Consider the following 26,584-nt stretch of genomic DNA (forward strand, 5'->3'; position numbering starts at 1 on the left):
AAGACATAAATATAGAAATCTTAAGATTTGTTTTATTTAATGTTGGTAGCAGGATGAACTGTCAGAGTGTATATTTTGTCGCAAAGTTGCTACAAGATGTTAACAGTGAAAAAGGTATTTAGAAATGAGTTATTTCAAGATGAAAAAGAAAACATACACGAAACATGGTTTCATTACGACCAGAATCGGTCTTGAGATATTTTTAACTTGATTTACAGTATTTGAGAGGTATGTCTTAACACCGATACTACAGTGCTTAAGTACTGCTCACGTATATGTTTCTAGGTTTATATTATGCATTTCATACGGTCAAATTACTTTTGAGCAACTAATAAGAAGCGCTAAACGGTATGCGTTTTAGTTTCGTTTTGTGCTGGAACCCGTGGATTGATTAGAGATATCAAGTACATACAAGTCATTTTTTAAATGTTGTAGTTCGACTTGAAAAAATGTTACGAGTACATCATCTATCAACAATTACACAGGTTCTGTTTCCATATTGCGGATTTTGGTTAGGTACAGTATTATCAAATCCAGTGGCACTGTGTGTTACTTTACTGAGTCCCAATCTGTGATTGAAACCTGTAAAACCGGTTTAATTCGTCACAGCCAGCACTCTTCAGGTGTGAGGGTCTTCTGCTCAGAATGAAACGCTAAAATGTTTGTGTATATTCTAATGGTAGTGGGGGCAGGGTGTGTGGGAACAGGTTTGTTCTTCACACCTGAAACATTTTCTCTGAAAGGATTTTCTTCGAAGTTTAACCGATCTTGTTACAGCATGTTACAGTTTACTATTATTAACCATATTAATTTTAAGTGCTTAATGTAAAATCTTGTAAAAATATATTTTCATTGTTCAAATATACATTAATATACATTAAGTCTGACTATCATATAATAAGTTAAATACAAAACTAAAGAAAAAATAGGGTTAAATATAATTCAAAATATTTTGCTAACAATGTTAACTGTTTGTGAATAATAAAATGTATTAAGTAAGGAGTAGGATGGCACAGTTGTTAGTATGTTTTTTGTTTTGTTTCTTTTTCATAAATACAACAGTAGTACCTGATGTCTCAGTGGCTTTCAAAATTAAATTATGCATGCAAACCTGTGAACTAGAAAGATAACTAAGATTTTAATACTAATTAAATGACCGCGGGCACTTCCCACCCCCTCTACATTCTCAGAGTAGAACAGACTAACCTTCTAATGAAAGACGGTCCACCCCCCACGGACAGGAAAAGTGCCCACAGGCACTTAAACTTAATATGGTCAGTAACGGTAAACAGTAACATGGTAAGAAGGAGCACGTACAAACGTTTTCGAAATAACCACATGTAAGACTCTGATCCTAAAAATGTTTAGGGAGAAAGTGGAATACTGGTGTGCTTCCAGAAGAATCAGTATGGCTCAGAGATTAAATAAAACTTCACAGACATTAACGAAGAGCATAACGCGTGTACTGTATACACTGCAAGTACTGTACAACCCAACTCTCTGCAGGAGTGCTGGCTGTGACGAATTGAACCGGTTTCACGGGTATTTTCAAAGTAGGAGGCGAGATTTCCAGCGAAAGACACCCCCCCCTCAAAAACCCAGTAAATACAGTACTTACTAGTTAAAGGCTAGGCTCCCGACTACGGCGAAAGGAACCCTTCTTTCATTAGAAGACAATGAACATATTTTAGCCCTGAATGAATTAATAGCAAACATGGTTTACATAAAAGACATTTTTCCAAGAAAGTTTAGCCTTTGTCACTAATGAAACCACTAAATAAAGACATAAATAGAAAAATCTTAAGATTTTTAAAATACATGACTTTGCTAAAATTTATTTGAAAATAAAAACAATTACAACCGCCAGGGGAGAGAGAGAACAGGGGAGGGATGTTGGTTTTGCATAACGGGCGGGGCTATGGAAAGTAGGTATGTTTGGGAATGTGTAGTTACATGTTCTGGCTGTTTGTGAATTATCGTTGTTGAGTATGGAGTGTTGAGGTATTGATTTTGTTTAATGCTTTATGTTGAAAATTGAGGTGGATTTTGTTTATGATAAACAGGATAAACTGGGATGGGAGGAAGGTTTGGTTTTCATAAGGGGCGGGATTATGATAATTGGAGGACTTTGCGAGTGTAAAATGGTTTGATTATTTGATTTTGTATTGTGGTTGTTATCTATGTTTTTGGTTGGTATTATGTTTATATGGTTGTTTTTGTTGGTTGGTTGTTATTATGGTTATTAATAATACGATCTATAGTTGAAATCTGAGCCTAAACAAAAAGAAAAAGCAAGTGATTAGGTTTATGAGCAATCTAATTACTTATTCGTTTAAAACGCTATATAAAATAAAGTTTATTATTAATTTGCTGGACAGAGCGGTGAACATTATTATGCATAAGACAAAGATAACGATCCTGATCAGTTTAGAAATCTGTGTACGCTGTAAGGTTTTTACTTCTTAAACTTTTAAAATACACGTTTTGAATAGAAAGAAATCCTCTTCCTGGTATAGCAAACCAGCACGTCTTTTTTCTCCAATCAGAGGGGTGTCAGATGGTGTCAGCCAATCACCATTCTGCGTTGGGTAGCAACGGGTGACTGTTCTCAGGCGGAAGATGTAAACAGCTTAATGTTCGTGTTAAATATTTTTTTTTAATTCAATTAAAGGGGCACAGTTAAGACATTAAATATACATATACATACTGTATACAGTACAGTTTGCATACGGTAATATGTTTATGTTACGCGATTAAAAAATAAATAAATAAAAATGAAAAGTCCAGCACCAGCTGGATTCGAACACACAACCTGCCAGTTGGTAATCATGCACCTAATCCAGTAGGCTACAAGACAGCTCGCATGATCAGGCAGGCGAAACAGCCCTACATAGCTCTGCCGCAGTACACGGATATAATCATACCGTTATTAAATTCTTTAGATACGCGATTCCATATTATATTCCCTTTTAATCAAATTCTAAAAGTATGCTTGTTGACTCCGGTATCACGTTAGTTAAAGACTTCGAAGCTTACAATGTTCAGGGAGAAATGGAATACTGGTGTGTATTTTTTTCTTTAAAGTACCAAGACCAGCTATATACTGTATGTTTACGTTCCAAAATTAATATCGTTTATGGCCTTCACACGCGTTACAGTATGCTCCTATTCTTTTTATGCTCAGCTACTAAGATTTCCCTTCAGTGGTAAAATTCAATATCTACAACGGGCACAGTAAAGACGTTTACAGTAAGTCTTTCTACGACAGACCAACGGACCACGAGTGCCCCTGTCGGTCAACCAATCACGCACCGCGGTATCGCGTGTCATCTTACCTGCGGTACGTGTCTGTACCGCTTACTTTGAATGGCTGCATCTGTATGTGATACGAATGAAGTGTGAATGATACTTACCCTTTTTGTTGTTCCCCTAAAAGCACTGCAGTGTTTCCCCAGTGGAGTATTGTATTATATTGTTTTGTGTTGATCAAGATGACCACCAGCCACCTTTCCTGTTTGTAGTATCACACAAATGATCTTAAAGGGAAAGGTTACTGGTGAGCCATCTATAAATAACCGATGTAAGGTTAGTTGTTTTGTTTAAGTGAATATATATCAGTTGCATGACTCTGTTAAAATTTATAAGTTATTCTGGGATGGTTAAATACTTTATTTTGATCAATCTGCCCATCTCTGTTAACAAAAATGTTTAAGAGGATGGTCCTTAGAAGAGGAGGGGCTATAAAAGGGACTGGAGAGCTCAGTATGGAGGAGGGTGCCTTGGAGGAAAGGTGTGGAGAGTACTCCTGTGAGGTTTCTTTTTGTTATCCCTATTTTTTTGGGCAATAAATCTAGTTTTGTTTGCATTTGAAGACTGCTTGTGGGAGTTTCTTTTCTATTGAGCCAAACCTGGTCACTTGGCCGGTGACACCTTGTTTAAAATTAAAATAAAATAAAAAAATAGTTCCTTATGGTGGCACCAAACAGAAATATGGAAAATTGTTATTGGAACTAAAGCGTGATGTTTAATTTCTCACTTTAGAAATCTTCTAACAACAAGAGCCGTATTCCCACCTAAGAGCATTCCCAGTCTAAATTTGATACTTTCAATGACAAAGGATATATGTCCTGCTTAGTTGATCTATTGTTAGTGTGAAACCATGTTCTAAAACAGCACCAGACATAACATGAGCCATTAGTCTTTTTATGTGCCCAAAGTGATTTATATCTTTGACCCCCCCATCACTCTCCCTAAGATATAAATGAGAAATAAATCCAACTAATTCAAAAGATTGTATATTTGAAAGCCCTTAAGGTTTGTGTACAGAAGCTACTTGGATGAACATCCATGAATAAGGAATAAAGAACCCTATTGATGAAAAGTAATCCTATTGTAATAGCAGGTATTCATCTCCCTGATTTAGTTACACTCCTTGTTTGGATATTAGAAAAACTTTCTATTTTCCATTTTTTGTCTTAAGATACAAGACGTTTTTTGTTGTTGCAGACACAAATCTCCATATTTTTGTGTTGATTTGGATATTTAGCTCTTATAATTATCTGCAAAGGCCATGCAAACCAAATCTGAAAAAGGTGCCCCCTTTTCAATTTTCTATTGAAATGTTTTTTATCTACTGTATTGAGCAGTTTTAATTGACTTCTCCCTCTGAAGTAACTGCATCAACATGCGTAGTCTGCAAAGGAACTACTGTGTCTTCTCATTGTTTATTCTCATTGTGAATTTGTTGTATTTGTTTCATTGTTGTTGTTATCATTCTGTAAAGCACTTTGAGAAGCCACCTTTTAAGACGCCTTATAAAATTAAAGTTTATTATTATTCTTTTATACAGACTGGACATACACATTGTTTCAAATTAAAATAACCATATAACAATGTGATTTATAACAAAACTTATTTATTACAAACATTTATAATTATACATTCTAAAATAATCACTACTTTAATGATACAGTTTGCCCAAAGGGTAATGAGAAGATTTTACTAATTTGGGATCTATTGAAGAGGCCTAGACTGTAAATTTAATTTTAAAATAATGTTTCCCACCTGTTTTAATAAAACAGTTGTGTGACACACCATCCCCCTCCATCCCCCACCCTCCAACTGTGCCCAAAATACTTTGTGTTATATGTATACTGTATGTATATTAAAGTCTCTTCTAAGAGACATGCATTGAATGTTACAAAACCCAGTAAGAAAAATTACCAAATTAACATATATATTTTAAAAATATAAATGAAAACCAGAAAGTTCAATCTCCATTAAATACAAAATGCACTGTTGAAGAGTTACTTATATCCTGTACAAGAATTAGATAAACACAATTTTAGCATTGCATTTAAAGAGTATGAAATCTTAATCTGTTTCAGCACTTTTTGTTGGCTATTAGGTGGGGAACAAATGGTATATTGTTACAGAAAGAGTGTATAAGTAATTGATAGATGCATTAGCAAGTCCTTCTACCAACATGAGTACAAGCAACTTTAGAAAAATTCAATAAAATATTGTCCCTACATTTTTTCTTACTGCTACTTTCCCTATATTTAGACTGTATCCCTTTATTGTCAGAAAAGCTTTATTCATCATTGACAATATGCTTTGTTCATCAATGAAAAATCCAATTGTTGAAGATTGTTTTACAAATTTGGGAACTTTCATGGTCATGTGATCTTTGATTCTATCCTCTCCTGCTATATTTTCTGCTATTTTGTCATTTTTTAAGTACACTGTCACTTAAATTGGCTGGCCTGAATGGGAAAATTCAGCCCCATAAATTGTGGAACCGTCTGCCTTCAGCCCACCTGGGACTGCTATCAGATTACATTAAGTTTTATAACCACATTCCAGAAGATGTTCTCCCCCACCAGTTAGAAATTCCGATTACTGATTTATGCCAGAATAGGTAAGACAACATAAAATAATCATAATTATACAATGTTCAGGTGGGTAGCTGCATCAGCATGCGTAGTCTGCAAAGGAACAACTAATAGGTTTATTCCATGCTAAAAAGAGAAAAGAGAAAACACAACGTTTCGACTGTGGAGCCTTCTTCAGGTGTGAGAAAGACAGGGCAGTATACAAAAGTAATGTAGCATAGGAGAACAAAAGCTGGGAGAGAGAGGTGCCGGAGGCCGGGAACATGGACAGTCGTCTGAGTGGCCAATCAGTTAGTGTGAAGTCAGGATAGGTGAGGACAGGTTTGAAATGAAACCAATAATGAATAGAGAGCATTAAGAAGAAAATTAGTCTGTTGTTGAGAGAGGGGGAAAGGTGTGATCCTAGTTGCAGGATAATTTTAGTTTCAGTAGTCTTTCTGATGTGGGAGTTAGAAAACCATCTTTGAGAACACAGATGGAGAGATTAGTGTGATCATGGTCGTTAGAGGTGAAATGAGAAACAATTAGCTTGGAGAAATCTTTAATCTTCACAGCTCTAACATGTTCTCTGAAATGGTTTCTGAGTCTCCTTCCTGTTTCCTCAATGTAGATGGCTGGGCATTTACTGCAAGAGATACAGATGCAGCCATTCAAAATGCGCGGGCGATACCGCATTATTTTGCGGTGCGCTTTACGCAGTCTACTGCGAGTTACCGTAATTTCTCCTATAATACCGCAAGCAAAATAATAGTATCCGGAATTTCTGCAAGGTGGAGCTAATAAAGCTCAACCTCTCATGTTTGAGCTGTCGCCATCAAAGTCTTTAACGAAGATATTACTAATAGTATTAATAATGAATGACCTTGGACAAGCTGTAAACTCAAAGTATTGCCCTGGTCCACATTCTTTTTTTCATTGACCGTCTTTGTAAAAGTAACACCACAGCATTTCGCAATCACACATTTGTTTCCCATCATGCAAAGTACAGTAATTTTTGAGAATCGATTCACCATGCCTTTCACATGCTCATAAAAGAGATTGATTTAGGAACATAAACATATTACCGTATGCAAACTGTACTGTATACAGTATGTATATGTATATGTAATGTCTTAACTGTGCCCGTTTAAGTATTGAATATTTATATGGAATTTTACCACTGAAGGGAAATCTTATTACCTGAGCATAAAAAGAATAGGAGCATACTGTAACGCGTGTGAAGGCCATAAACGATATTAATTTTGGAACATAAACATACAGTATATGGCTGGTCTCTGTACTTTAAAGAAAACATACACACCAGTATTCCATTTCTCCCTAAACATTTTAAGCATCGAAGTCTTTAACCAACATGATACTGGAGTCAACAAGCATACTTTTAGAATTTGATTAAAAGGGAATATAATATGGAATCGCGTATCTAAAGAAATTAATAACAATATAATTATATTCATGTACCGCAACACAAAAATAGTACACGCTGTACATTGTCTGTTGATAATGTTTCTGTAGTGCTTTTTCAGCACCCTGCATGTGATCTTGCCGGTGGTGCAGTGGGTTAGGTTCCTGACTCCCATGTCACACGGTCTGTGATCGAATCCTGCTGGAGCCATGAATTTCCTTTAACAAACCTTTCTTTGAAAAAATGAAACAGTCAGAGATTAAATAAAACCTCACTCGCACCAAACAAATTTATATTTCTAAATATCACAACATGATTGAATTTAAGTCATTTTCATAACAATGAATAGTCAACTAGGCGTTACAATATAAACACTTATATTGATTTAAATCGCGTTTTGATTTAAATTGCAAACGCGGGTTTAAATATATGTGTTTTTTGATTCACAATCAGACAAATGCAACATAAATTGATACTGTATCTTTGTCTTCTAAGTGTCTTAATAAACTTTCAGCATAGCTTTCTCCCCGTTTAGATTTTTTTTTCCTGGGATCTTGGGATCAAACGTGGAAAGATTAGATTGTAATCGTTTTTATTTTTTAAATACATTTTAGAAAAGTGTAATCTATACTAAAAAGCTGTACACCACCTGCTATAAAGTACATATTGTAATACTTTCGAGTTCGGATAGGACAGACACGAGAACTCAAACTTGCAGAGTTAAAGCAAGTTAAAGCCTTGATTTTATATATCACCTTTAAAAGTGGCATCCCAAAGCAAAGTAAATACCCAACACTGATTGTACCCATCTGTCATGCTAATAAAGCACCTTGAATTGAATTGAATTGAGGGAGAGAGGGGGAGGGCGAGCGAGAGAGCCAAGACAGACAGGCAAATAAGATACACTCCACAGACATTCACAACAGTGACATATCGTAAAACGTTTGCACATATAGTTAAGTTATTACTTGGTTTTCAAAGTGCAATGAAATACAATATTGTTGTCGTTGCTGTTATTGCTGTTTTTATCCTGTAAGGCGTTTTGAGAAGCCACCTTTAAAGGCGATATATAAAAGCGCTGATTCTTATGGAATGTGTTCCGCCGGGGATTCAAAATTTATTAATTTTTTTTTAATCGAGTATCTAAGGAAATAGCAGTATAACCTTGTTCATGCACAAACAGTGGCATGTTACATTATTAATTTGGGTGTCTCCTCTTGCCAGAAAGCTCTAAATTGCATTTTGAGTGCGGTTTTTGTTTTTTTTTAAATTGCAACCCATAAATAAAGCTGATACTGTTTAGACTTTGAATTATTTTAAACTGTATTACAGCAGCACAATGGACAATGCAACGTAAATTGCAAAAATGCACTTGGAATCTGTCCAAGCCCTACTTTGTCAGGCATTTTCTTTTACTGCAACGGACATAAAAACTCCCTTGCTTTTAACAGAGCGTTTCATAATTTCTAACTACGAAAATTATTTAAACTGCGACACTTATCATTCAACCAGAGCTCGAAATATCACAAGGATCCCCAAGAGCACAGCAAACACTGTATTAAAAGAATCGTGTATCTAAAGAAATTAATAAGATATAATTATATCTGTGTACTGCGACAGGGCTGTGTAGGGCTGTTTCACCTCTCTCTTCATGTGACTCTATTCAAAAGCCATTTAGCAAAGAGGGGATGAGAAGAGTGACAAACTAGTATACTTTAGATCTTTTTTTATGAACCGGGGAAAGTCTGATCATGTTTCTCTATAACAATAATAAAAAACATTGCCACAACCGGACTGTTAAACCAACGCATTAGCACGTCAAAGCCCATGGAGGAGCCGGGCGCAATAATTGTTTTGTTCCTTGATTTACTGATCTGCATTAATTACAGAAATCGAGTTCCTGCTCTTTGCAGACGACCTGGTCCTGCTGTCGCCCACAGAACAGAGGCTGCGACAGAACCTGGCACTGCTGGAGCAGCACTGTCAGACCTGGGCGCTGACAGTCAATCTGGACAAGACCAGAGTTATGGTTTTCCAGAAAAAAAGCCAGACCTCCATTAGTCTTCCTGAAATCGTCGGATTATGAATGAATAAAAGCATCTTATTAAAAACACGTTTGCGTTTGTTTGGGAGCTATATTATGTATTTTTCATTTGTAAGATATAATGATGTGTTCCCGCTTACACATCGCACGACTTTAAAAGCTAGAAAAACAGGTTTGGATTCACATTATCTGGCAAGCCTTGTTTTGTCAAAGGACATCACAAAAAAAACAGACAATACACAGGGGAGGGCAAGCGAGCGAGGGAGTTTTTTACCCTCTGTCAAAAAAAACCAAATCACCCGGTGCAGAGACTCTGGGGGGATCATTGTGTGGTACAGAACGGAGCTCAGTCATTCCAAACAAGTTCAGTAGTAAAGAGAGAAAAGTCAACAATTGATTTAAGGACGATCTGTCAAAGTGCAATGAAATACAATATTGTTGTTGTTGCTGTTGTTGTTGCTGTTATTGTTTTTCCGCCGGGGATTCAATCAAATTTTTTTTTTTTTAATCGCGTATCTAAGGAAATAGCAGTATAACCTTGTTCATGCACAAACAGTGGCATGTTACATTATTAATTTGGGTGTCTCCTCTTGCCAGAAAGCTCTAAATTGCATTTTGAGTGCGGTTTTTGACTTTTTTTAAATTGCAACCCATAAATAAAGTTGATACCGTTTAGAGTTTTAATTATTTTAAACTGTATTACAGCAGCACAATGCAACGTAAATTGCAAAAATGCACTTGGAATCTGTCCAAGCCCTACTCTGTCAGGCATTTTCTTTTACTGTAATGGACACAAAAAACCCCTTGCTTTTAACAGAGCGTTTCATAATTTCCAACTACGAAAATTATTTAAACTGCAACACTTATCATTCAACCAGAGCTCGAAATATCACAAGGATCCTCTAGAGCACAGCAAAGACTGTATTAAAAGTATACTAGTAACAAACTAGTATACTTTAGATCTTTTTTTCTGAACCGGGGAAAATCTGATCATGTTTCTCTATAACAATAATAAAAAACATTATTTTACATATCACCTTTATGTGATATCACCTTAAGGACAGCACATACAAGGGTTAATTGCACAATGGACCGCGCAAAGAAATTTAAAATAGTCTTCTTTAGCTGTGAGGGCAGGAGTGGATCGCAGAAGGCATAATCAGCAAAATAGGAGAACAAAGAACAGGACAGGTGAGATGTTTATCCAGAGAGCGAATGATCAGAAAAAGGAACTGCAGTTACGCCCAGGTTTTACGCTCTCTCTCTGCTGAATGAATAAAAGCATTTTATTAAAAACGCGTTTGCGTTTGGGTATTTACTTTATAATCTGTGGTTTACATCTACTGTATTGCTTTGAGGTGCCACTTTTAAAGGTGATATGTAAAATAAAGTTTTTTATTATTGTTATAGAGAAACATGATCAGATTTTCCCTGGTTCAGAAAAAAGATGATTAAAATCTGTAATCTTTCCACTTGTATGTCATCGGAAAATACAAGAAGTTTCTGCTTTGTGTAAGGATGGTATCAAAAAGTATCTAAGTGGTGAGAAAGCTGTGCTCCTCAAAGCGCTTTACAGGATAAAAACAATAACAACAATAGTGTTAGGCTGGGCAAACTATTTTTTTATAGAAATACAAAATGAGATATAATGATGTGTTACGGCTAAGACATTAACGAGTACAACTCCCCTCTCTGCGGGAGTGCTGGCTGTGACGAATTAAACCGGTTTCACAGGCATTTTCAAAGTAGAAGGGGGCGAGATTTCCAGCGAAAGACACCTCCCCCCTCCAAAACCAAGGAAGTACAGTACTTACTAGTTAAGAAAGCTAGGCTCCTCAATGAAATCACTTTAACATGCTAATGCATTGGTGTAACAGTCCGGGCGTGGCAAGCTTCTAATGTCAACTCGACTCGATTGGAAGACAATGAACATATGTAGAAAAAGTGATTAGGTTTATGAGCAATCTAATTACTTATTCTTTTAAAATGCTATATAAAATAAAGTTTATTATTAATTTGCTGGACAGAGCGGTGAACATTATAATGGATAAGACAAAGATAACGATCCTGATCAGTTTAGAAATCTGTGTACGCTGTAAGGTTTTTACTTCTTAAACTTTTAAAATACATGTTTCGAATAGAAAGAAATCATCTTGCTGGTACAGTATGTATAGCAAACCAGTACGTCTTTTTTCTCCAATCAGAGGGGTTAGATGCTCGGTTAAAAGCAAAGGAGATTGTCTGTTATAGTGGACTAAAAACAAGAGTTCGCTGGCATTATATCCTAGAAGACACAGACCGGCGCCAGACCGGGAGAATGCCCGCAGCTTAAAAGAAAATGCCTGATGAACTAGGGATTGGACAGTTTCCAAGTGCTTGTACAATCGATGGAAATGTTCAAATAAATGTGCAAAAGAAATAAACAAAATAATCATTTATTTCTTTATCATATTGGCTAGCTAATGTCCTCTCTTTGCTAGTTAGTGGCTGTGTTTCTGCGTTGGGTAGCAACGGGTGAATGTTCTCAGGAGGAAGAAGTAAACAGCTTAATTTTTCGTGTTAAATAATGTTTTAAAATTAAAATTCATTCTATACAGCAATCGCATATTTGGGTACCGTTTCATGAAACTTTCATGCTTTAAATGTTTAGGGAGAAATGGAAGACTGGTGTGTATTTTTTCTTTAAACTACCAATATTCAAAACTAAGCGGATTAAAATGTGCACAGTAAAGACATTAAATGATTAAATCTTTTCACTACCAACCAATGCTCCACGAGTGCCCCTGTCGGTCATTTTGGCCAGCCAATCACTTACCACAGTGCCCTACTGGGCCCCGCGGTGGCTTGTGGGTAGATTACGGTACTGCAGGTTTGTACCACGCATTTTGAATGGCTGCATCTGTATAGTAAATAAGGTTGCTGGAGGTACAAGATGTTATCTGAGTGATCCGGAATTGTCCCGAGGGGCCTTGAATGAGTGTGGTGTTAGATATGTACTTGCAGGTGATACAGCGAGCTCGGTTGCAAGGGAAAGTGCCTGGTGTAGATGGTTGCTAAGAGCAGTCAAGGGAGCTGTGAACAAGAAGGTTGCGCAGATGAGGTGGTCTGCAATATGAGATGATAGGGAGTCAGAAAAGAGGGCCCCGATGGAGGGATCACCCTGTAGGATGGAAAAGTTGTCGTCAATAGTCCTGGGGATGGAAATTGAGTTGGGATGGTAGGGAAGCACCAAAGAAATGCAGTTGTTACGGCGGGAGTTCCTGTTCAAGTTGATGGTCCGAGGGGTTTTTAGCTCGGGCAAGGGCCCTGTCGTTAACTGTTAGGGTATCCACTGTTGATGAAAAAAGAGTACATTTTGAGGGCTTGGTTCTGGAAATTGATGTCGTCGCTGCAGAGTTGTTGTAGCCGAAGGAACTGTGAAAAAGGGAGAGAGTTTTTAGTGTGTTTGGGGTGAAATGAGCTATACAGGAGATAGCTATGTGAATCAGTGGGTTTGTAAGTTTGTAAATCAGTGGGTTTGTTACAATTATACAATGTCTACCAAAATTATTTGAATCCTTCATGTGATATTCCATTTTGTGAAGTAAAAAAATGTGTGAAACCAAAGATACTTTACAATAAATTTTGGAAAAAAGTAAAGGTAAAAACTGAATTATTTTGTTTTGAAGTGCCTTTAAAAATGGTTAACATCTGGCCTGTAACAAAATTTACAGATTTTGACATCTTTGAATGGGATGTTTGCTTTGAATGGGATTTATGTCTTTGACCCCCCCCCCCCATCACCCCATAGGGATTGAAGATTCAGTTATCAAAGCAATCCTAAAGTTTACCTTTGTTCACCTTAGTTAATTTAGTTCTAGGTAAATGATTAATTATCAATCAACAGTACAGAAAAGAGCATAAAACAGGGAGACAGAAGAGAGAAATGACAATGAAGAGAGGGAAGAGCAGGAGACGAAAAGTGAGATCTCGTTGTCCAGATTATCCAGAAAAATCAGATTAAGTATTTGGACCTTGTTAAGAGAGATTGTTATTCTTTTGTTTTTAGGAACTGATTTCCTATGTAAAGAATCCCTTAGTTAAAAACAGCCTCTTGTGGTTATGGCGTGCATTTTTAGAATAGGGAGATAGGTTCCCATTCATTTTGTAGCCTCTGGGTTTATAGAGAAAGATTTAACCCAAAAGGTGTATTCTGTTTAGTTTAGGCAGCAGTTTTTTTTTCCCTTTTGGCCTTTGTACAGATGTTTCTATTCAGAAGCATTTTAAAACCCCATAACGCCCTACAGGGGCTTGGCATTACCGTGTCATGTGATTCACTGGCCAATTTATGACCAATAGGTGGCACTTGTAGTGCATTAGATGTTATTGAAACGATTGCTTCATTTAAGCTCTGTACTGTGCATGTTTAAAATCACTTAATATGGAATATTAATATGGAATTTTAAAACTAAAGGGAAATTGTGGTAGCTGAGCATACAAATAACAGCTCATAACATTTCTGAATGTCATAAATGATAATTTAAGAATATACATATATTATACATACTGTGTATGGCTGGTAGTGGTAATTAAAATTAAAGAAATACACAACAGTATTCCACTTTCTTCATAATCATTTTATGCATCAAACTCTTTCACTGGGTCACTTACTGTGATAATTTTGGAAATCTTTTGACATGTTTGTTCTGACTATATTAAGTTTATATATTTCATAAAAAGCTATAATGTTTTAATCTTTTCTATGAATACTTGCTGTCGTTATTGCAGTAAAAAAAGCGTACTTTTTAGAATCTGCTTAATAGGAAATATAATACGGAATCACGTAATTTAAGGATCTTAATATATTTATATAGCTGGTAGTATTACTGTATTACACTTTCTTTGTAAACATCTGCAACAATTTCTTTGACACATTCACCTGGGCATTTTGACCTGACCATTTCAGCTATGTTTCCAAGTGATGCATTGGTACGGTGGGTTTGGTGAATGGGTCTCCCCCACTGGAGGTCTGTGTTAGAAGTTTTTCTTCTAACAAACATAGACTTCTTTTAAAAAACTAAAATAGTAAATATTATGCATGCTGTATTTACTTTTTTATTATTTTTATATATCACAAAGTGTTCGTTACGTGATATTATTAAAAACAAGCTTATACAACAAGTCTTAAAACAAAATCGTATATATTGTAAATATAATCAACAATAACAAAGTGATGTTAAAAAGTGATATTAAACCACTGAAACTGAAATAGAATAACATATCTGATCATTATTAACAATATGAATTTATTAATAATAAATAATTATTTCAGACTTCTTGTATCTTTATCAGAGCCATTTGTTTTCTCCAGTTTTCACAATCTTCGATTCTTATTAAAATGCCTATTCATGAGACATGATGTTTCAGATGTCATTAACTTTGCGAGCAAAGGACACAGAGCCTTCAAACCACAGGCTTTTTAAAGATTGTGATTAGTGAAAATTTTCGCAACTTTTACTTAATCAACATCTAGTACCTGGTTGTATTTTTAAAAACCTTAGTTTGAATAAAGCGGACCCCAAAAGCTACTGTATGCATGCAAAACACCTAACCATATGAAGCAGAATCACACAAACTTGTTGGGTTCAACCTCTCTTTAATTTTTAAACTCTTTTTGTATTTTCTGTTTTTACTCAGGTAAGAATAAATTACATATGAAATTCTTTTGACAGGAGGAAAGATGTTCTGTGCTCATTAGCTTAACACGACAGCATGTATTATGCTACGTTGTTTTATGCATCAGTTGAAGTGTTCTGAAATCTCTCAATCTCTTAATCTCTTTTACACATAATGCCGTACAGCACGATGAGCAACTGATTCTTTTAATTAAAAAAGAAACAATAACATGCCCCTGCCTAAATTAAACATTACATTACTTTAAGAGCTATAAACATGTGTTTAAATAGTTAAAAAAACACTTTTTATGGATTAAAAATGGTGATATTTTTTCCTCATGATCAACTTAGAATCTTTAAGATTCTTTAGAATTTTAGGATTTTCCTAATCTCTCCCTTTCCTAGTCATGTTCTCTCCTGTAACCAATCAAGTCACATTACCATAAACCTATCCAGCAACTGAACCAGAAACTCACACGACTCAAAAACATTTCGAACTGCTCAACTGAACAAATCAAAAACAGGACCTAAGCTTAGATTAATATTCCCTATCATGTGGTATTAAATCTGAATTATGCCTTTTGTTTACAACAATAACAACAAGTGTTCTTATTACGTATTCTTCGAAAATGATAAAACATTATAGCTTTTTATGACATATATAAATTTTATATAGTTAGAACAAGGACATCAACTTTTCCAAAAATGTTTATGAAGACGGTGTAGACTGTGTACACTTTGTATTTTTTAATATTTATCTAACATTACCATCAGTTACTACAGTACAGTATGTATGAAATATATTTTTCATAATCAAAATTTAAATCTAAATTATCCTGATTACTCTTTGCTAAAATTTGCATTAAGGCACTATATAGATTATCTCAATGCGAATGTAAGCCTGAAAGAATCATATCTGTTCACAACAAGCCACAGCAGAATAATAAACTATTTTTCATACACTGAACTGAGTAATGTTGTTTTTGTAAAATAGCCCCACTCTCTTTTTTAATTAATTGAATATTTAAAATACAGCAGTATACAATTTAAAATTAATAAAAGTCTAATCAATATACAACTTAAATTGTATAAGTGGAAAAAGATTATCTCAAGGGGCTCGGCATTGAACAGGACTCCTAACCAGGCATTTTCTGGCGACACTCCAAATGCTTCCACACGCCACATTAAGCTTCCACTGCTCCGCCAGGCAGTTTAACAAAGTGTGTTTTTAAAAACACAGTAACCCACAGTGCATGCACCACAATGTATTGCATTATCTACCATGCATTCTGAAAGGTTGGATCTGTAGGCATTTTATAAGAGTTGAATACTTGGTAGCAGTCTGGGGTTTTTCTGGGTTGTTATGACATAGGCCCCTTGGACACCTTATGTGAAAATTTGTAAATAGCTAAACTTTATTTTTATGTTGTGTGTTGTTTAGTGTGTCATTGTCACTGTTAAATAAATAGTTACAGTATTTACCACAATGTGCCTGAATTATTACTCTTTTCACCAAAGCTGTACCAGAGAACCAACCACTCGTGTATATTTTGGGCAAAATGATTTACAAGTTGGAGGTTATGATTATCTGTTTTACTTATTAATTAATCCACTCCACTGTCATTTTCTTTTAGTTACCGTACATGTAACCCCCTATCTATAACACTATCGATTGCATATGTATTCAGACCCTTCAGCTCAATATTTGGTGGAAACACCCTTGAAAGCAATTACAGCCACAGCTCTTTTTGGGTGTCTACCAACTTTCCACTTTGACATGGAGCTGAATTTTCTTTCTTCTGGGCAAAATTTCTCAGATCTTTCATGCTATTTATGCATCAGATCCTTTAACTCGATACCTTATGGTGGTTATTTTGGAAAAGTTTTGACGTGCTTGTTCTAATTATATAAAATTTATAAAAAGGCTATAATGGTATAAAGCTATAATGTTTTATACTTTTTATACTTTTCTAATAATGTGTAAAAAAGAACACTGTACGTGCTGTTATTGTAAAAAAAATTTTAGTACTTCATACCACCTGATAGGGAATATTAAAATGGAATCATGTATCTAAAGAAATTTTGGCAGCTAAAAAAAATACTTGTGGATATTTTGGAAACATATTGACATTTGTTTTAGCAACTTCTGTTGTAATGGACAATGAAATGCTCATAGACTCTAATGTATTGCACCCAAGTGGCAGTTTAGCCTGGTGGTTTAGATGCCCACCTGCTACGCCGATGGTGAACTGGAATTCAAATCATGGACTGGCCATTCCTTTGTTTTTCTTTTTACATATCCAGATATATAAAAGAATAATTTATTGTTATAGCTTATTGTAAACGTGATGTGCCTCTTTCAGGTTTACATTCACATTGAGAAAATCTATAACTTGTCTAAATGCAGGTAATTTTGTTTTTGTAAAATAGCCTTAGTTCATTTTTACTTAATTTAATTTTAACATACTGTAATGCACAGTTTAAAATTAATAAAAATCGAAACAGTATACAACATAAATTGTAATATTGGAAAAGATTGTCTCAAGGGGCTCAGCATTGACCACGATTTAAAACCAGGCATTTTCTGCGACAACCCAAATACTTGGGTTTTATAAAATAGTGCAGTCCGACAACTGAATATTTTAAAAAAAAGTGCATAATGTTGCGCTGAGGTGCGTGCACTGCAAATTGGTGCATTATTTGGCGTGAATTCTGAATGGCTAGATCTATAGCTTTTGCCGACTGCTTTGGAGTATTGTCCTCCTGAAAGTTGAAATGTTGTCCCAGATAAGGTGAAAGTAGGTTTTCCTCAAAGCTTTGCCAGTATTTTGCTCCATCTTTGTTTCCAACAGACAAAGATTTGAGAATATTCAGTTCCCATTTATGTTAAGTTGTGTTTAGTTCCCAGAAGATTTATGAAGTTCCCATTTATGAAGTACTGGGATTTTGTTGACACGTGAATGTTTTCTCTCATCTCAGTTTGGAGGGACTGAGCAATCTACTTTACCATGCTCAGAACGATGGGAATCTTTGCTTGAAATTCACCACTTGACTGAAGAACTATAGAGAGATACACTAAGTGCATTTATTCTGAAATTATTTGAACTACTATTATTGGACAAAGATGACATTCAAGTGCGTGGTTCATCAAGGCATTTTGTCCACCTAAATTAATTTAGGTTTGCCACATTAAAGCATTTGAATACTTATGCAATCATGATACTTTTCCATTTTTATTTCAAATTATCTGTTTACTTCTTTATATAGAGGTTGTTATGACCCCAGGTGTCTAGGGGTAAAGGGGTGTAACGTTTAAGATGGATTTGGATGCAGGTGGGCTTCTGGTGAGGGGCTTAAGAAGTGTAACAACATGTTTGGTGCAAAAGTGATTCATTTTAAAATAAGTGCATAAGTGACTGGTACATAAACAGGACACAATAACACACAGGGAAAAACACATTGAGTGGTGCCAAAGAAAAAAAAAATGGAGCTGGCTGATAAAGTGAGGGGAAGCTGACCTAACTACCAAAAACAAAAACTAAAACACTCGGACTTCGGCGTCTTCTAATGCCCTAGCTAACCTTCACTGACTACCAGACAAGACATACAACCATACAAGACAAAAGGCACTCACCTGTCCTAAACTAGTGTTTCTAATACAGAGACCAACTACGTGTAAACAATGTTACCCTACAACCTTAACTAACCCTTTACACAAAAGCTCACACAAGCTCACAATACACAAGTGAACTATGAATATACAAATAAGAGAAAACGAGAGTAGACACAAGAAATATGGTACAAAAGGGCAAAGAGGTTGATATAACACGTTTGAGCAAGGTAATGGCAAAATAAAGGATAATACAAGCAAGGAGGAGACGGACACATGTGTGGAACATAGAAACAAAAACACACATGGACCACACTGGGATATAACAGAGGGTCTGGATATTTTTTCTGGCCACTGTAAAAGTATACAGTAAATAACACATCTGTTCCAATAACAATATAAATTGCTCCGCAATTTATTGCTAAGCTATGTGAAAATGTAGATGAATATAAAACACAAGGGGAAACCTTCAAACTAAAAGCCCACTATCACCATTACAATGATTTTTTTTTCCTATATAAATATCTGTTGAGATAAACCTGTATATTCAGTTTATATTACTTTATATCAAGGGCTGAAGTAAGAAACACATTTCTAATCCAAACTAATGCAAACAGAAGACTATTAAATTAATGATAGTTTGTTGACAATGTTGACAATGTTATTAGTTGCAGTAGTGGAAGTATGGAAGTACAACTGTAATACTTGCTCTTAAATTCTTAAATATTTGTTTATATTAAAATCATGCAATTCTATATGAAGTACTATTTAGATGATACATTCTAATAAAAACATATTCTGTAGTTGTTTGAATAAGTACTTTATGCTCTTTCAAATGTACTGTATTGTGCAGTGCTCTAGTTTGTCTTTTGTTTAAGATTACATTGTCATGCTAATTCCTACAAAATAGCTTCATAATTGCTAATCGAGAGAAATTCAGAAAATACATGTTAAGAAGAAAAGTTTACAAAAGGCTTTTCAAGTAATTTAACTAGTTTCAAGTAACTGTTTTAATAATTAAAAAAGTAAAACATTCAAGAAAATCCAAGAAAAAAAACAATATACACAAAGATATTCAAATACAAAGTAATTTTGAAATAAAGATTAAGCCATTGCCTAAATGAAACACTTGCCATGCTTTTAGTATATAGCCATGACAATCATATAAAAACATTAAATTAAGATACCCTTATCACTCTTCTCAGGTATGTAAGAATGTGGATGATTGTCACTAGTTTTATCAATAAATTATCACCATCTGTGTCATTTAACAATTGATAGAGCCATATTACAACAGGTTGACTGCTATGCCAATCTCTTACAAGTTTAGCCTGATACAAGTTTTAATGCAGAATCAAAACAGGAGGAATGAATTTCTTTGGAATCAGCTGGAATTTAACAATAATGTAATAATTCCAATATATGGATTTTATATATTGGATAAAAGTTAGCCACTGTTAGAAAAGGTTAGCAACAGTTCATTTAGGAAACAAAGGCTCTTGTTAATACACAGTCCTCCTTGATTGTAATTTTATATGACCAGCCAACACTTAGTCTTAGGAGGGACTAGAAAAACAGAAAGATGCTGTTATAGCAAAGACATTGCAGTCTTCATGATAAATGTGGACTGGTATAGTAGTTTATTGATTTTTTTCACACATTCTTAAAATGCTCTGTCAAATTGGTAACAATACTGCTGTTCACATTTCTAAAATTATCATAAAGCTAATTTTGTTTGAATGAATTTTGTAAAAGGGAGTTAACAGATCTTGTTTCAGCTGTCACATCCATACCTTCTGTGACCACTATCAATGTGACCAATATGGTCTTGATATTTAGGCTAGTACGTATATAAATAAAACTCCAGGTTAAAAAAGGTATGAAGCACAGGAGCTTTCAAGTGAGAATGACATGAGGTAATGAGGTTTGGGAATGTAGAATCAAATATTATCAACATAATTGTTCTATTAATTAAAGTTTTAAATTTTAAGTTTTACTGTTAGTATCATATTATCTTATATGAGGATCTGAAATTTAAAATCTGTGGTATAATTTGCAAACCAAAGAAATTGGATTGTCAAAATTGTCAACAATTGTTAATCTACCACAATTGTGTAAATGAATTGTACTAATCATGTTTCCCAGATATTCAAGCAATTCCCAGATTGCTTGTCATGGCCATTGCAAGCTCTATGATAGCAACAGAAAATATAGCACAAAATAAATACTCAATGACCACCACCAAATGTTCTTAAAATGTTATGTACAGATGCAGCCATTCAAAACAAGCGGGCGATACCGCATTTTGTGGTGTGCTTCACACAGTCTACCGCGAGTTACCGTAAATTCTCGTATAGTACCGTAAGTAAAATAATAGTATCCGGAATTTCCGCAAGGTGACAAGCTGTAAACTCAAAGTATTCCCCTGGTCCACATTCTTTTTTTCATTGACCGTCTTCGTAAAAGTAACACAACAGCATTTCGCAATCACGCATTTCTTTCCAATCATGCAAAGTACAGTAATTTTTGAGAATCTCCAATTCACCATGCCTTTCACATCCTCATAAAAGAGATTGATTTAGGAACATAAACATATTACTGTATGAAAACTGTACTGTATACAGTATGTATATGTATATTTAATGTCTTTACTGTGCCTGTTTAAGTATTGAATATTTATATGGAATTTTAACACTGAAGGGTAATCTTAGTAGCTGAGCATAAAAAGAATAGGAGCATACTGTAACGCGTGTGAAGGCCATAAACGATATTAATTTTGGAACATAAACATACAGTATATGGCTGGTCTCGGTACTTTAAAGAAAACATACACACCAGTATTCCATTCCTCCTTAAAGATTTTAAGCATCGAATTCTTTAACTAATGTGATACCAGAGTCAACAAGCATACTTTTAGAATTTGATTAAAAGGGAATATAATATGGAATCGCGTATCTAAAGAAATTAATAACGATATAATTATATTCATGTACCGCAACACAAGCCGGAATCCAGCCAGAGCCATGACTTTTTTTTAACAAACATTTCTTTGAAAAAATAAAATGTTTCCCTGGGTCAGAGATTAAATAAAACTTCACTCGCACCAAACAAATGTATATTTCTAAATTTCACAACATGATCGAATTTAAGTCATTTTAATAACAATAAATAGTCACCTATGCGTTACAATATAAACATTTATATTGATTTAAATTGCGTTTAAATTGCATTTATTTAAAACCCATAAATAAAGCTGATACTGCTTAGACTTTTAATTATTTAAAACTGTATTACAGCAGCACAATGCACAATCCAACGTAAATCGCTATCTTTGTCTTCTGCGTAATAATGTTCACCTCTCTCTCCAGCAAATTAACAATAGTAATAATAATGAACTTTATTGTATATGGCACCTTTAAAGGTGGCTTCTCAAAGCGCTTTACAGGATAAAAACAATAACAACAATATTGTTAGGCTGGGCAAACAATTTTTTTTTTTTTTTTTTTAAAGAAATACAAAATGAGATATAATGATGTGTTCCGGCTTAGACATTAACGAGGAGCATAACGAAGGTCATAAAGGTCATAAACGATATTAATTTTGGAACATCAACATATAATGTAAACTGTATGTTGCTGTTATTGGTATTTTAAAAAGAAAAAATACTGTAAAATCCTGGGTTCGGTACAATGAGTCAGGCATTCATGTGAAGGACAACAGAGCTTTCACTGGCCGATTATCAAACTTTATTGATAAAACAAAAACAAAAACTATCCGACCAAGCCAGAAGAAGACAAAAAGAATAACGGACACAGCTCGAGCCTGCATTCTCTCCTCAGCCGTCCACACCACACTTTTCCCTGGGTCAGAGATTAAATAAACTTAACTCGTACCAAACAAATTACCACACACTGAACACTGAACATGTTAACCCAAATATGTCTCACAATACTTTTATGGTACATTACTTTTCTAAAATGTATTTAAAAATAAAAACTATTACAAACACCAGCAGAGAGAGAGACCCACACACAGTTGTTCATTGTCAAAAAGTAATTGTTTTTTACTTTGTCAGCACCCAGACAAACGCAAAAGCGTTATTAATGAAATGCTTTTATTCACTCTTAATTGAACTCACAAGTTGTCATCTGCTGTTGAAGCTCTGTGAGACTAGACTCACACATGGCTAGACTTGACTATTTAACCATGAGATTATGTTTATGTTTATTAATCTTCCTTGTTATGCACTGAGAGTGATAAGCACCCCGAACACAGGGGGGGCGTAGCGGTCGGCTCTGGCTTTCCCATCTATACCGATGCACTGCAAGTACAACCCCGCTTTCTGCAGGAGTGCTGGCTGTGACGAATTAAACCTGGTTTCACAGGTATTTTCAAAGTAGAAGGGGGCGAGATTTCCAGCGAAAGACACCTCCCCCCCTCCAAAACCTAGTAAGTACGGTACTTACTAGTTAAGAAAGCTAGGCTCCTCAATGAAATCGCTTTAACACGCTAATGCGTTGATGTAACAGTCCGGGCGTGGCAAGCTTCTAATGTCTCCCAACTACGGCGAAAGGAACCCTTCTTTCATTGGAAGACAATGAACATATTCTACCCCTACATGAGAATATAATGCTGGCACGTGGGCTCGGTGGGGTGCTGTACCTGCTGTCAAAAAAAAGTTGTTGTTTTTTTAAAGGTCAATTGAGTGTCCATAATATTGCAGTAAGTAAAAAGACCAAGGGCATTCTTCCTCCCCCTACATTCTCAGAGTAGAATAGAATTTATTATTAGCACAATTTATTACAGTGCTATATTTAATATTATTGATTACTAATAATTTATGCTAACACCTAGCTTTCTTAACTAGTAAGTACTGTACTTACTGGGTTTTGGAGGGGGGGGAGAGGTGTCTTTCACTGGAAATCTCGCCCCCTTCTATTTTGAAAATACCTGTGAAACCGGTTTTATTCCATATTAAATTCCATATTAATTCCATATTTAATTCCTTCACTTCTGCATAAGCTTTCTGGAGGAACAGTGGATGGGATGTGGCTCTTTCTGGGAATACTGCAAATTCACAGGTGCCTGACTTGATGGAATTCACATTATCATATTCACATATCACCCCCCCCCCCCCACTCTCTCTCGCTTGCAGGGGGGAGGGCAAGCGAGAGAGAGTGGGGGGGGGGTGATATGTGAATATGATAATTATATTATCATATAATATAATTATATTATATTACAATACGTTACAATACGCTCCTATTCTTTTTATGCTCAACTACTAAGATTTCCCTTCAGTGGTAAAATTCCATATAAATATTCAATACTAAAACGGGCACAGTAAAGACATTTAAATCTTTCTACGACCGACCAATGCACCACGAGTACCCCTGTCGGTCAACCAATCACATACCGCGGTATTTTGCATCATCGCACGTCACGACGTGCAAGGCCGTAGCCAATTACCTCCGGTACGTGTCTGTGCTGCACACTTTGAATCGCTGCTTCTGTATCTATGACACAACATTGAATACATTATTTTAAACAATTACCATGATTTCAGTTTAGGACCACAATACACTTCCAACAAACTGGAGAAAAGTCTGAGACACAATGACCACTGAATGTTTATCTTGTGATATATACAAGTGTATACTGTACATGCAGTAAATATGCTAACCAATTACATGATGAATGCTGCCATGAAGAAGCAGATAGTGTAGCTGTAGCAAAAGCTGAGTGTTTTTTATTGTATTGCATGTCCCTTTCTTTGCTCTCTGTAACAGGTCATAGTCTGTAGCAGGGTTAATGTTTAATGTTAATGTTTATCCTTGTAAGATCAACATTTTTTTAGTTTTAACTTTGCTAAAAATACACTAGCACTAAGCATACTAGTTGAGAGAGACAAGAATATTGCAGCATAACTGTTCCTGGGAATTTTGCGTTTGACAGGAAAGAGCATAGTATTCAGTGGTGTACCCCAGAGTTGCTACTGTTGACTTTCCAGCTTCATTTCTGAATAAGGAACTAACTCTATATTCATACACAACAGTCCACAATCAGCAGAGTATCTATGGACTTGTCATCTAATTGTGAATATCTTTGATTCTTGTGCTACAAATTGCATGATCAGAGTCAATGAATTTAACATTTGATAACTCATCATCGAGCAGAAAAGGAACAAGTAATAGGTTTATTCCATGCTGAAATGAGAAGAAAGAAAACACAACGTTTCGGCTGTAAAGCCTTCTTCAGGTGTGAAGAAGGCTTCACAGCCAAAACGTTGTGTTTTCTCTCTTCTCTTTTCAGCATGGAATAAATCTATTACTTGTTCCTTTGCAGACTATGCATGCTGACGCAGCTACCCACCCGAATCTAGCAGAGACATGTTCTTTACGTGTTTGACAGCTGTGTGGTTCTATTTTGCACTTTGTTGTGTAGTATGAGTTTACTTGGGTACAGTCTACATCCACGATGTTGCTGTTGCTCTCTAATTGTACAGGCTGAACAATTTTTTACATCAGTTTTCACAACATTGTTACCATCTGTACTCAATATATATATATATTTATAATAAACTTAATAATAATAAACTTTATTTTATATAGCACCTTTAAAGGTGGCTTCTCAAAGCGCTTTACAGAATGACAACAACAATAAATAAAAAGAATACACAAGATAAAACACAATTACAATATATAGAGGAGACCATGGATGGTGGTACTAAGAAAAGCAGAGGGGTGAAGAATGGAACCAGTTAAGGCTTTTTTAAAGAAGAGGGTTTTGAGTCTGGATTTGAAGGAGTTTAGAAAAGGTGACTCTCTGATATCCTTGGGGAGAGAGTTCCAGAGCTTGGGGGCATAACAGGAGAAGGCCCTATCACCCATACAATGTAGACGGGCTTGGGGGACAGTAAGGAGAGCAGAATTAGAAAGCGAAAGTTGCGAGGTGGGGAGCAGGGCGATAATAGTTCAGACAGGTACTGAGGTGCCAAGCCATGCAGAGCCTTATAGGTGAGCATGAGGATTAAAAAGTCTACACGGAATTTGACCGGAAGCCAGTGCAAGGACTCCAGGATAGGAGTAATGTGATCATTTGCACTAGACCTGGTCAGAATTCTGGCTGCTGAATTTTTGACATACTGCAGTTTGTTCAAAGTAGATTTAGATACCCCAGAGACCAGTTTCAGAAACTCCAAACACAGTCTCAAGACGAGAAAGTAAGATGTCATGGTCAACAGTGTCAAAAGCAGCACTGAGATCAAGAAGGATGAGTATAGAAAGAGAACCAGAATCAGAAGCTATTAGAAGATTGTTAGTGACATTGACCAGGGCAGTTTCTGTGCTGTGAAGTTGATGGAAGCCAGATTGGAGGGGTTCGAAAAGGTTGTTTGTCATGAGGTGGTTATGTAACTTAAGTGTGACAGCACGTTCTAGAATTTTTGCAAGAAAGGGTCAGTTGGAGATGGGGTGAAAATTGTTAAGGTTGTCGAGAGCCATGTTAGGCTTTTTTGGCACGGGGGTAATGACAGCAGTTTTGAGGACTGTTGGTAGAATGCCAGTGCTCATGGATTCATGTATAATATTGAGGACGATTGGACAGGGAGAAGAGAAACAGGACTGAAATAAAGTGGTGGGAATGGGATCTAAAATAGATGTGGTGGGTTTCATGCATGTAACTAGTTTATTGAGGGATGCTGAGTCAAGAAGAGAGAAGCTGGAGAGAAGGGAACCAGAGAAGTTGGATGAGGAGGGAGGAGGTATGGAAATTATATGCGTAGTGGGGAGAATGTGAAGCCGGATGTTGTTGATTTTAGAACTAAAGAAATCTAAGAATGTGTTGCAAATTTGCAATGAGGCAGGTAATGTGGTGGGGCAGTTTGGCTTGAGCAGTCTGTTGATGGTGGAGAAAAGATGTCTGGGGTTGTTTTGGTGATTTTCAATGATGTGAGAGAAGTGGGTGGATCTAGCAGACTCT

General features: G+C 35.7%; 1 protein-coding gene across 2 annotated transcripts in view; it reads left to right on the forward strand.

Annotated features, from left to right (window-relative positions):
- Window positions 1–26,584, forward strand: part of cntnap5a (contactin associated protein family member 5a) — a 448,552-nt gene that overhangs the window by 221,781 nt on the left and 200,187 nt on the right. The window lies entirely within an intron of this gene.

Source organism: Lepisosteus platostomus, chromosome 14, assembly GCF_059453375.1.
Source record: "Lepisosteus platostomus isolate fLepPlt1 chromosome 14, fLepPlt1.hap1, whole genome shotgun sequence".
Classification (NCBI taxonomy): domain Eukaryota; kingdom Metazoa; phylum Chordata; class Actinopteri; order Semionotiformes; family Lepisosteidae; genus Lepisosteus; species Lepisosteus platostomus.